The following is a 13,838-nucleotide window of genomic DNA, read 5'->3' on the forward strand; positions in this document are numbered from 1 at the left end:
TGTGAGGATAGAAAATGATCGTCACCAAGGTATAAAGGATGTGCCACCAACCAAGGATGACAATCGGGATAAACAAAATTTACTACCAAGGCTTAAAGGACAAACCACTTGCAAGAATAAAGGACTTTGGGATAGATAAGCTCACCGCCAAGGCCTAAAGGAAATCCACTAGCTGAGAATAAAGTGCTTCTTGCCTCACCACTGAGGAATAATCCACTTTCCAAGGATAAAGAGACCGATAAAGGAGTTATCCACTTTCCGAAGATATTCACTCACACAGAGAAAATCTCAAATATTTTCATTCATTAAAATTGTCTAGTCTCCGTTACAATGGAGAGTCTTCCTCTAAGTATAGGAAAGATGATATCTCTGGAACTACTGAAACATTAAAGAACTTAAGAACTAGAAAGCATAATAAAGAGCCTAGGGATTTAGAACTTTGACTCTTCGAAACTTACATATATATCATCAAAGACTCCAACAAACTAAAAAATGTAATTAATAACGCAGGAGCTTGTATTCTTGACTCTTCAATGCCTTATCTTCCAAATTCGTCCTCCAAGCTTAACCATAAGATAAGCATCTTAAAAGCTCACCGAATATGCATGGAAATTGCCTAGAATAGTTTCCCATATATAGGTTGTTGATAAACTTCGAAATTGGCAACTAATAGTGTATTGAGAAGTATCAGTAACTCTTCACTCGGTAACGCTCTAATTGTCGATAACTCTTTACTTGGTTCCCATTAGTATCATCTTACTGATAACTCGGTAGGGAATGGATTGGTGTCTCTTTATTCAGAAACTTTAATCTCGACCCATCAAAGCACATTATGCCTAAATCTTATCTTGTTTGAATGAGCATTGACAGTGCCAAGTTAGTTGATGGAAGCTAAGTTGGATGCTCCCACATCACCTTATAAGATAGAATTCTTTCTTTAGATCAACTGAATTGAATTTGCCAATTTCACGTGCGTGGTAAGGGTATGGGACAGTCCACGCCGAGGAAGATCCGAGCAAATCTTGAGTAGAGGTAACTGTAATTCCCTCTCGACAATTAGCTAAACCTGCTTCCCTTAACAGAACTCTGCTTAGAAGGTTGCGACATATTAAATGTCTTCAAATTTGGCCAAAATTTTCTTCAGTCTGTCAAGTCATGTGCAAAAGAAAGTTACGAGATATTGCTCTATATTACAAAAAATGGAATCAATTCACGACATGGTACAATTTGATGATCGCTGTTCTTTGAAGCTAGATATCGGGTGCTACTATAAAATGAATATTGGTATGACAAACTAGCCTAGGGTACAACTTTTTACGACCGTTTCATCATAGAGCCAATATGATATTTAATGCATAATTATATCAGATTGAAGCCAATGAAAACGTTTGTAGATAACTATTAGATGCAAAAAGAAATAGCATCCTACTTTTTATTCCACGAAAATTATTATAAAAAAAAGCAATTTTTTAAACTGCACTTGTTTATGAAATAGCATGCATCGGTTTACACTGCAAAGTCGAAAATTTTTCTTTGTTTGTGAAGGATACTAATTCTGAATTTCTAAACTCGAATTATCAAGTACCATAAAACTGCATACAAAAACCGGGCCTGAAAAACCTTGTATCACTGATAGAAGGTACATTACATTAAAGACCATACCTCGTTTTTCCATGGAATAAATGTACCTATTGCAGCGTCGTGAGATAGATCAAGTGGGAACAATTTTCTTCTCAAGGGAGAGAGCCTTTTTTGTTCTTCTTCTTTTCCTTTTAGAACACACAATTCTATTCTTCCACACTTACAGAAAAAACACGTTCTTTTCTCTTTTAAAGAAGTAACCCTCAAAATAATTATTTTAGCGGTTATTTTCTTTAAATTGTGGGTTGTTGGCCCTTTGAGTTACAGGCCGGTTGAGCCCAACTTGAGAGGCCCGATAGCCATAAAATCCATCATCTCTCACTCTCCCATGATGGGCTAAATATACCAATATTCATATTAGTAAATAATCCGTACGACCAGCATACTTTGAGAGTTTGTTACAATACATCTGTTAAGAATATATAGCAGTTGAAATTGAGCATAATTATTTCGAGTATATATTGTATTCACAATTACGATTAAACACAAATAATCATAATTGGTCAACTTATGAATACACATAGAATCTAACATCAATAACAAATTTATCTTTCTCTTTCCTCAAAACTCTCAATTTCAGTTCAATTTGCTTTTCTTAAAATGTTCCATTAGATCGAATTAATTCTATGATCATTGGCAACATTTTAAAATATCAAACATTGAATAGATTTTGAGAATAAGTAAGAGTCGTGAGGGTGCTTAATCAAGGAGCTTTTATTCTCAAGAGTCTTACACGGTTTAAAGTTGAGATCAAAATTTTTGCCAACTCTTATTGGTCATCTAATGTATACCTAGTATGAAATATGAATTCTGATATTATCTCCTTTTCCATAGAGTGTATGTCTCTGTATCAAATACCGTACAGATGATAGTTCAACATATTCAATGTCTAACTTGAGTTCACAAATCTACTATGTTAGCGCATGGTAACGCTCATGTTTCTCCCAATTTCTGTTTTTTTGTTCCCCGGAACAAAAAAAGAACAAAAACCTGTTTGGTAAAACATTTGTTCCCGGAACAGTTTTGAGAAGCAAAAAAAAGTTGCTTCTTGTTTCCGGGAACAATTTCTAGAAATAAGCTAATTTTCTTTTATTTCTTTTTCTTGCCGCGACGACCGTCAACCGCCCAAAGCTGCCGCCGCCGGCGGTTGCCGGCCGCTGCCTCCGCCGACCGCCGCCGACCGCCGCCTCCGCCGCCACCGCCGGTCGCCGGCCGGCGGCGGCGGCGATCCGTGAGCAAGAATAAAAAATGAATAAATACAAAAAAGAAATTGTTGCGTTACCAAACGCATTTCTATTCTTTTTCTATTCCAAAAGTAGAAATTTTGTGTAGTTACCAAACAGGTTCTTTTACTTATAAATTGTTCCCCGGAACAAAAATAGAAAAGAACTATTTCTGAAAAAAAAAAAAAAAAACTCTTCCCCGAAACAGAAGCATTGTCATGCGCAGCCTTAAAGACTCCATTTGAACTCACATTTGGCATTAAAGACAGACAAAGTAAAACATGTGGATTATTTTACTTTCGGGCATAATAAATATTCTGATCTCATATTAACACTCGTTAAGATGATATATATATATATATATATATATATTAAGCTTGAGCTTATAATTATCTCCTAGATAATAAGCTTAAACTTGTCCCATCTTTATTTACCACATAGTAAATAGATGAGATTACTTGGGTGAATAAGTTAATCTCTTATATGTCCGATATACTTTCTTAACATAATGCACTAAGCATTTAAGATGCACTAGCGTTAAACAAACTCATAGGTATTAATGATGATAGAAAACTTCATCAATAGTGAACTTAGGGAAATTACAATATTAGTACATCAGCTTCTAGTAGTCCTAGAGATTTTACATGACCATGAAAAACATCTCTAGGAATTGGCTTTGTTATAGGATCTACTATCATTCTATACGTAGATATGTACTACAGGTTCATATTTGTTCATGCAACCATATCTTTGACAAAATTGTACTTAGTATTTATATGTTTGGTCTTGCAATAATATTTCGGATCCTTGGTGTAAACTATCGCTGCTTAGCTATCACAATTATCCAACAATGAGCTTGCAACATTCTTAGCAACACCTAAATGATCCAAAAATCTCTTAAGCCAAACATCCTCTTATATTGCTGATGATAATGCCATGAACTCGGCTTCCATTGTGGATAAGGCTATACATATTTGTTTCTTAATGTTCTAAAATATGATGTCATTGTTCATTAATAATATAAATGTAGAGGTAGATTTTCTTTTATCTAAATCTTATTTTCAGTCAGCATCTAAATAGCCTTCAAGCTGCAGATCTCTTACTTGATAACTCAGTGTATAATAAGCAATACCTTTCAAATTCCTCAGGATTCTTTTAACAACAGTCCAATGTGCTTGAACTAAATTAGATTGGTATCTACTTACCATTTCAACTACAAACATATGTTAGGTATTTTACATATCATAGCATACATTAAGCTTCCAACATCACTAGTATAAGGACATATTTCATTTGTCCCTGTTCTTGTGGAGTCTCAAGACACAGTCCATGGTTCAATCCTTCACCTTTTGCAATAGGAATATTTATGAGTTTACAGTATTGCATACAGAATCGTTCAAGTATTTTATTTATATATGTCTCTTGCAAAAGAGACAATAATATCTTTAAACGATCTTTTGAAATCTTAACTCCAATAATATATGTAGTTTTACTCATATCTTTCATCTCAAAATTAGAAGATAACAAATTCTTAATAGCATTAACTAACTCCATATTGCTTTCGGTAAATTAGTATATCATTCACATATAATGGTAAGATCACAAATTGATCTTTGGATCATTTGATATAAACATAATGATTTTCTTTAATTATTGTAAAATGATACGCCTTTTCATAATGCCATTGTCTTAAAGATTACTTAAGGCTATCTATCGATTTTAAAAGTCGACATACTTTTTGTTCTTAGCCTTTTGAAATGAAACCATCGAGTTGTTCCATGTAAATCTTTTCTTCTAATTATCCATTGAGAAAAATAGTAGTTGCATTCATTTGATGTAATTCAAGATTCATACTTGCCATAATTGCTAGAATAAAATGAAATGAGGTAAATCTCACGACAAGAAAAAGTTTCCTCATAATCAATTTCTTCTTATTGATTATATACATTTATCATAAGGCGAGCTTTATATCTCTCTATTGAGCCATCGGCTTTTTGCATTGTTTTGAGAGCCCACTTATTTTTAATGTCCTTGCGTCCTTTTGAAAGATTAACCAATTCCTAAACTTGGCTTGATTTTATTGATTTCGTTTTTTTCTTCCATTGCATGCATCCATTTTTCCTCGTTAGGACAATTTAGAGCCTCATTTACATTCCTTGGCTCATCTTTATTTTGTGGAGCAACTATGAAAGTTTCCCCTCCAATATCAAAACGTCGTTGAGGAATACTTTTGCAACTTGTACGCCGTATAGGAGATTGTATACTTTGTACAGTATTCTCCATTATACTCTTACTCGAATTAGATAATGATAATATTGTCTTATCTAGTGGTTATAATTGAGATTGGGCCGAAGAACAACCCAAGTGCCAAAACTTAGCACGAGGGGATACTTAAGTGCCAAAACTTTGAAAATGTACACTTAAGTGCCACTTTATTTGAAAAGTTGGACACTTAAGTGCCACCTCAGTGAATCTTGCCGGAAATCCTATGTGGCAATATTTTATTATTTTTGCTTGCCTACGTGGCTCGTCGGAGAGCTGACTCGACTCAAACTCACCCAAACGACATCGTCTGCAAAATAAAAATTAAACTACTAGCTAAAATATTCTAAAAAATAAAAATGTGTAAATAATTAAAATAAAAATTAATTAAATTAAATTTAAACTTACATTTATTTAAAATATTCTAAAAAATAAAAACATAAAATTAAAAGGGGGCGAAGGAGGCGGCCGGGGGTTGAGCCTTTGCGCGTCGCCGGGAAAAGCCGGCGACGGAGGGGGAGGGTTGGCCGTGGTGGCTGGCCCCTAGCAGATCGGCGGTGAGGGCCACGAGCCCTCGCCGCCTCCCGTCGTCGCCGGAAGGGCCTTGGCGAGTGGGGGGGAGCATCGTATGGGGTCGCTGGGCCTTTACTGGGGCCGACGGGCGGCGAGGGCCCACGAGCCCTAGTCGAACCCCGGCAAACCAGTGTCGCCAGCCCTTGGCCGTGGCCCAAGAACCCCGGCCGATGCTCCCCCACAGTCACCGGCCCTTCCCGGCGAAGGCGAGGGCTCAGGCCCTCGCCCAAATTTGGGGCGAGGGTCGCGGCCCTTTCCGCCGGTTGGCCAGGGGCCGGCCACCCCGACTGACCCTTCCCCCTTCGTCGCCGGCCCTTCTCGGCGGCGGCGGGGAGGCGGTGGCAGCGAGGGCTCAGCCCTCAATCTCCTCCTTCGGCCCCCCTTTTTGTTAAAGTTTTTTAATTTTAAGTTTTTTATTTTGTAGAATATTTTAAATAAATTTAAGTTTAAATTTAATTTAATTAATTTTATATTAATTATTTACACATCGACACAAAACAACGTCGTTTTTGCATTTTCTCGCCACATCGCTATTTCGCACTCACCTCGCCGGAAAATTGCCACGTCAGCAATTTGGCCGGAGTGGCATTTAAGTGATCCATTTTACTCCGATTTTGGCACTTAAGTGTACCTTTTCAAAGTTTTGGCACTTAAGTGTCCCTTCGTGCCAAGTTTTAGCATTCTAGACCTCTTGAGATTGAGTCGAATTTGACTCCTTACTTCTCACATTACTCTTACTTAGACGAACTTCATTAAGTTCATTATTTTGATCCAAAGTTTAAAATAAAGAGTAATCATCACCTATATCACCATTCTTAGGAAATTCATTATCTAAGAATGTGACATCCCGTTATTCGAATTCAGTTATACTCACACTTTCTTGCTCACTAATGAATACATACTATTTCAAGTATTCTGAGTATCTCATGAATATACTCATTTTGCCTCTTGGACCCGATTTTTCATACTTGTGAGAGAGTTCATGAATATAGGCAGCACATCCCAAAAGCTTAAGAAAAATTAAATCGGATTTTTTACCTGTTCATAACTCACATAGAGTAAAAGTAACTGATTTAGAAGGCACTCGGTCAAGTATGTAGGCAATAGTTAACAAAGTATCACCCCAAAAAGTAATTATTTAGTTAGCTTGTGTCATCATCAACCTGACCATTTTTAGTAAGGTTATGTTTCTTCTTTTTACTACACCATTTTGTTGAGAAGTAAGTGGTACGAATAATTGTCTTTCTTTTCCTTTTTCATTACATAAATTTCTTAAACTCATCAAATAAATATTCTCGACCTCAATCAGAAAATTTCCATGCATATGTTTCACTGTTCCTTCTGTACTAAAATCTAAAATTAAAATTTTATAAAAATTAAAAAAGACAATTGGTTCACTGTTCCTACTGTACTAAATAGATCAAGATACCATCCATATCATCTCAGAAAATTCCAAAATTAAAATATGTTATATTTCAATATGTCTTGTACAACTTTCAAGGAGGAAATTTCCTCAAATTCGAAACACATGAAACTCCACAAAATTAACAAGCCAGCAAGGTTCAGTAATTCCAGTTTCTGGAAATCTAAACTAAGGCTCTAAATGGCATGTAAATTTGAACCACACAAGTTTATAGATCAAGAATACTCCAAAATCAAACATTTTAGACCACATGCAACATATATCTTCAACCATAAATCATAGAAAACTTCTATACGTCAAGCATAAGCATTAGAACCCACATGCAGCACCATTCGGGCCAAAAAATATCATGCATGTCAACTAAAATCCTGACCAATTCACTACAACAACAATCTTCCAACTCTCGGGACACGATTCCAACCATCAACAACATGGAACCAACAACTCAGCATATCTGCATGATGAGCAAACTGATACAACATAGAGAGTTGGAATTTCACTTGTCTTGACAACAATGGATGGATGCGACGCGGTTTGGATAGGGGAAAAACGATTGTAGCTTGGCCTTCCTCGAAGCTTGACATCTCTCCTCACTGCGTGAATCCCCACGGAGTAGCAAAACGGTGCCATGGTAGTGAGGTCGAGCGGCAAAGGAGCTTTGGGATGGGAGAGGGAAAGGTCAAGTGTGAGGGAGGGGAAAGAGACAAGTGAGAGGGAAATGAGAGAGAGCTTATGGACAGGGGGACATAGAGAGAGAGAGAGAGAGAGAGAGAGAGAGAGAGAGAGAGAGAGAGAGAGATGATGGCGGTCACTTGCCTTAGAAGGGGAAGGTCATGATGGCCTTGGGGGAAGAGACCATGTTGGTCCTTGGGAAAGAGAAATGCATGCATGGGCATGCATTGGTGAGGAAGAGAGGGGTTGCCACTTGGTGACAGCAAAAGAGAGGGGTGAGAGAAGAGATACAAAGAGAGACATAATGAGAGGCGATCGTGCCCTTGGAAATTCGACATCGATTGTGTCCAATTTTCACATACCACAAATACTTGCGATCAAGGATAGCGTCTATGACTAAAAAAAACAAACTAAAATTTCTTGGCTAATATACGGAACGAGCGCCATCATTCCTAAAATTTCATAATTATCTAAAATCTAACCGGTGTCCATTGGCGCCACCTAATAATCTATATTTAAATACATTACTACTTAGGCGGACGAAAATCGAGCCGTCACAGTAGTCATTTATAAATACAATGCAATATATAGCCCCATGCCTTACTTTTACTTTCATTGGATCACATATGTCAAAATTGATTAATTGTAAAGGAAATTCAGCTTTTATACTTAAATACATAATTATCTAAAATCTAACCGGTGTCTATTGGTGCCACCTAATTATCTATACTTAAAAACATTACTACTCAGGTAGACAAAAATCGGTCCGTCACAACAGTCATTTATAAATACAATGTAATATATAGCCCCATGCCTTGCTTTTACATTTATTGTACCATAGATGTCAGAATAGGTTAATTGTAAAGGAAATTAAGATTTTATTGTTTTTTCAAATGGTTTCCTTGCTTTTTTCCCGCTAAGCAATGCTCATAAATAAGCAAATTAACTTTTTCAATATTGTCCAATAAGCCTTCTTTGGCTAATTTATTTATTTGTTGTTGGCCAATATGACCAAGTCTAGCATATCATGCATTCACATCATTATCATATGAACCAGAAGATGTGAAGAGGGAATAATAAATATTGACATTCCTATAGTCAACATATAACACAATAAAATCATTTAGAAAGTATCAACAACTATAGTAACTCGTACCTAAATACAAGTTCACATCACTATTATGAAAGTTTAAATTAAAACAAAGTTGAACCAATACTTAAATAGACATCGAATTTCGATGAATTTTTGGAGCATTTAGTATATCGTGTAGGAACAAAGTGCGTCCACTACGCATAACTAACTGATAAGTGCCAATCTTTTTAAATTCAGCTTTGGAGTTGTTTCTTAGATAGATCAATTTCATTTCAGTTGGAACTCATTGGAACTCCATGAAGGCATCTATATCCTTCACTTTATGGTCTATTGCACCTGAATCTACAGTCCATAAATGATTAAATTTAGTTAGAAAAACCGAACTTGATACAAAATAGTGCACTTAAGAACATAGAGGGTGTTTACATTCTTTGGCTAACCACAATCACAAGCAAAGTGGCTTCTCTTACCACAATTGTCACATTCACCCTTGACATTTTCTTCACATGAGGACGTTTTCCTCTCTCACTTTGGTCAAGTCTCGATTTCTTACCTAAAGAGCTTGCTCCCTTGCCTTTCCACTTTTTGAACGAATTCAAACGATTGTACTTAGAGCTCGAAGCCTCCTGTGAGCTAGAATTAGCATAATAGATATTAGTTTTCAGCTTAACCGCTAAGAGGCGGTCTTCTTCCAGCTTAAGGTGGCACATAACATCCTCAAAAGTCTTGATGTTCTAATTGTGGGTCAGGTGCACCTTCATGTGCCCCCAACTTTGAGACAAGGAACGGATCATTGCTTGCACTTGCTACTCGTAAGTCAAAACGTTGTCAGCATCCCTCAGCTCATTAATCATGTTTGATATCCACCCCGACTTTAGTTTCATGGTCTATCCATGAGGTTTCTAGTATGAGTCAAACCTAATAGTGAGCTGTCTCATTTTGATCACAGATGTTTGACCCAATCTAGCCACTAACACTACCCACATATCCTTGGCATTCTCAAAATGCCTAAACTCTCACATAACGTCATTGTCCATGTTACTCAGTAATGTGATACGAGCAATTGAGTTCTTCTTCCAAGCAGCAAATGCACCCTTATCTCTCTTATGTTGTGCAGTATTTCCATCTTCATATTTTTCCATAACTTGGTTAAGAGTTTCTAGTGCTTCTTGCTCTTCTAGTATATATTGAATTTTTATATTTCATATCTCATAATTCTTGCCGTTCAATTTTTCTACTTTATTCAAGCCACTATGTTCCTGGATGCTGAAGCCATCATATCTGAACATTTTAGACATATTTGGACGAATTATTAATGCCTAACATTTATGAATTTATTTTGCATAAACTAATCATATTAATGAAAAAGATCAAATAAGGTTTTATAGTTGAAAGGGCATTTTGTTTCCAATCATCATCCAAAATTCCTAACTTGAAATTATCATTAATATAATCATTTATGAAAAAAAGTTTTCCAAAGTCCCTAAAATTTTATTGAACTTCTCACAAATAATTGTAAATTAAAATAATAATTTACAACGTCAAATAACATTGAACTTTCATTAATTAAACATGCCGTTTACACAAAGTAATGTGTCCAGGTGGAAGATATCAACATCAACATGGAAAGAAATATTTATACGTAAGATATCTAAAACCAACCTAAATAAATAAATAAATAAATTCAACGATACTCAACTTTCTCATAAATAGGGAAAGACTTTTCATAATTCTAAGAAAATTCCTCTAAAAATTCTAAGGTCACATTGGGTAGCCACGGAAAGACCCTCGGAGATCCCTTATGACTGACTCTTACATGGCGCATTCATTTTACGCCAAGTTACATTCAACCTGAGGGTTGAAGTTTCTATTGCCTCAATCCTATAGTATTCTTTTAGAAACTCTATTGCAAGTTTTTTATAAGCTGGAACCATGTTGGCCTCCCATAGACTATCTGATACTGCTTGCCATTCAAATGAAAGAGTGTTAATTAGGGCCAGCACCTTTTCAAAATCTAGCATAGGGTAATTATTTCAAATGATTTCTTGTTTCATCTCATTAACTTGACCACATTTGTGACATATTGAATTTTCGACCCCATCTCAATAAAATGAAATGGGCTTTTCATTGACGCACCTATGGTCCTTTTTCTCTGAGCTGATCACTCACGAGTTAATTAACCTATTAGGTGAAGCCGTTAAGGGATATAATCGCAATAAAATCCCTAAAAGCTATCCAGTAGGTTGGATTGTACTAAAATTGCGTTCCGTTGATTTTAACCATGAAATTGAATTCGATTTCGGGAATCGAACGTTCGAGTGCGTCACGATTTATTTTTAGGACCTCGTCTCATCTTTTGGAAAATTTCCGTCAAGCCAGGAATTTGGCGGAAAAATCAATTTCGGCAAATTAGAATTTGTGAAATTCGGATGGGCAGCTTGGGAGGCATTTTTGGGTTGCCAAAAGGGTTTAATTGGGAGAATTTGAAGCTTAATTCTTCATTGGTTGGTGCTTGGACTTTGTGGGCTGGATTAGAGGAATTTTGGCCACCAAATTGAATTAAATTGTGAGGAATTTGAAGGGAAATTCGTAGGGGTTGTTGCATGGGTATTTTTGGGGTTTGTGAAGATTTGAGGGAAAATCACCCATTGGAGGATGGCATGACTTTGGTGGCTGAAGACTTTGGTGTCCATGCACTTGAGTGCAAGATATTTTGGCTTGGCTGTCTATTGGTTGCTTGGTGGACTTCCAAGGCCTCTTGTCCCCCTCCTCCTTCAAGCTATGACTAGCCCCCCTGCAGAAGAGCTTCTACTTTCTTCCTCTTCATTTCACCTTCTTCAACCTCTATTTCCAGTTCACTCTAGCCCCCACCGAAGCCACTAGTCACCGCCAGTCGCGCCGTCCCCGACGCCTCCTGCGTCTGCCAGTCCGCCAACCCTCGCTGCTGGTCCAGCTCGTCGAGTCGTCGAGTCGCTGCCATCTGCCAAAGCCAGCTCCTACTCGACCGCTATCTCGACTAGGCCCACCGTCCGCACCTCACTGCTCGTCCTCATAGCCACCAGCACCTGTTCGACCCCCGCCAGCCGTTGTTCAGCCCCTTCACAGAACCGACTTTCAGCAGCAAGCCATGAGGCTTGTTGGCCTTTTTTAGCCCCTTCCGACCCTCTGTTGGAGTTGCCGTAGGCTTGGGATCTCACCGTTGTCGTGTCGCCATCGCTGTGAACCCGTTTTCTCAATAATCCGGGAGTTAGCATCCTAATCTCTGATTAGGGAGTTAATTACACTTAGGGGATTAGTTTAAGGTTAATTAGGATTAATGATTAATTTAGTTAATGTAACTAGTTAGTTGGTTAGTTAGTTAGATGAACTAGGTGGTTAGATTAGTTTAGTTAGGGGTTAGTTTAGTTATGATTGTTAGTTTACTTGACTAGGGTTAGTTGGTTAATCATGGTTAGTTAACCATGGTTATTTATTTAATTGTGGTTCGTTTATTTAAATAATTTATTTTTTTGGGAATTTATTTAATTAATTTTAATTAGCGTAAATTGTACCGGGATAGCCGGTTAGGAGAATTTTACCTTGATCGTCGTGGTTGAGTTCATTTGTGAAATTGATTGCTAAATTATGCAATTGAGTGCTTGGTGATGATTTTTAATTATTATTGCAAAAAATAATTTTATGGTATTTAATTAGAAAAATACTGGGTGTCGGGTTTTGACTCCAAAAATATTTTATTTACTATATAAAATCGTGGAATTTTTAAATGGGAGAGTATCATGTTTTGTGGATCGATTTGATTGCGTGACCACACATGGTTATTTTACCGGGTATTTTTTAATCCGAAGAAAATTGGCCAAGTCCATTATTTGAAATGGAAGTATTTGAGTGCAACACACGATGTTCTTGGCCAAGCATACATGTGCGTGTGATCGTTATCAGAACCCATCACACGATGAGAGTCGGGGAGGCGATGCTTGATTAAGTTCGGATGCCCTTAACAATAGATGTCAGTCGCAATGGAGGCTGGGCTGATGCTCCTTCGAGAATGCCATCTAGATGTAGACGTTGCCGTGCTAATGAAACGGGACGACGCTTGGTTATGCTGGATGACCGCCAACTGATGAGTTGGCTATGGCCGTTGGGTCATAAATAATTGGAACATGCTTGAATGATTGAGATAGTCGCACCTGATTATAGGACAAAATTGTGTGGCATAGAATAGGAAGCGTCATAATGATTTTGCCTTCTAATCAGGACCCCCGTAATTGTCTGAGAATGAATTGATGTATTCTAGTTATTGATTTACGCTTGCTGTGTTCATACATGTATATGTGGTGTACTAATGTGTAGGAAGGTGCTAAGGCGAGGTAAATCATATATGGTGCATGTTTAGGTTGCCCCTAGGTGAATTCTCGTCCTAATCGGGGTTAAGGGTGTAGACTCGCTGAGATTTATCTCACCCCATCGTGGTTAACCCATTTTTCAGGTCCTTAAATGGAGGTACAGCACGTTCGTTTTGGGTGGCCACAGGAGGCGGAGACCGAGACTACTCATCTCCCCATCCACGGGACCCCCTGAACCTATGAGCTTGTGGTGACCACCCTTTGGGTTGATAAGAGCCTACCTCCCTTGGTATCTCATCGCTTCAAAGTGTGGTTTTGTATTGGGCCTAACGAAGTTCGGGAGGGCCCCTTGGAGGGTTTCAACGGACTTGCCGTCAATACCGAGTATGAGGAGGTGCTTGACCCTATTGTGGATGCCAATATTTTGGAAGATATCGCGGCAAACCCAGGGCCTGAGGTTGAAGGACCCGGAGTAGAGATAGCGGATCCTTTGGATATCGATATCCCAGATGGTGTCGTAATAGACCTGGATCTTGAGTAGATAGGGTTCGGGGTAGAGTTGGATTAGGAGTTCCTTTTTGGATATAGACTCATGTACATAAACCGTA

Source organism: Eucalyptus grandis, chromosome 11 (genome assembly GCF_016545825.1).
Source record: "Eucalyptus grandis isolate ANBG69807.140 chromosome 11, ASM1654582v1, whole genome shotgun sequence".
Taxonomy (NCBI): domain Eukaryota; kingdom Viridiplantae; phylum Streptophyta; class Magnoliopsida; order Myrtales; family Myrtaceae; genus Eucalyptus; species Eucalyptus grandis.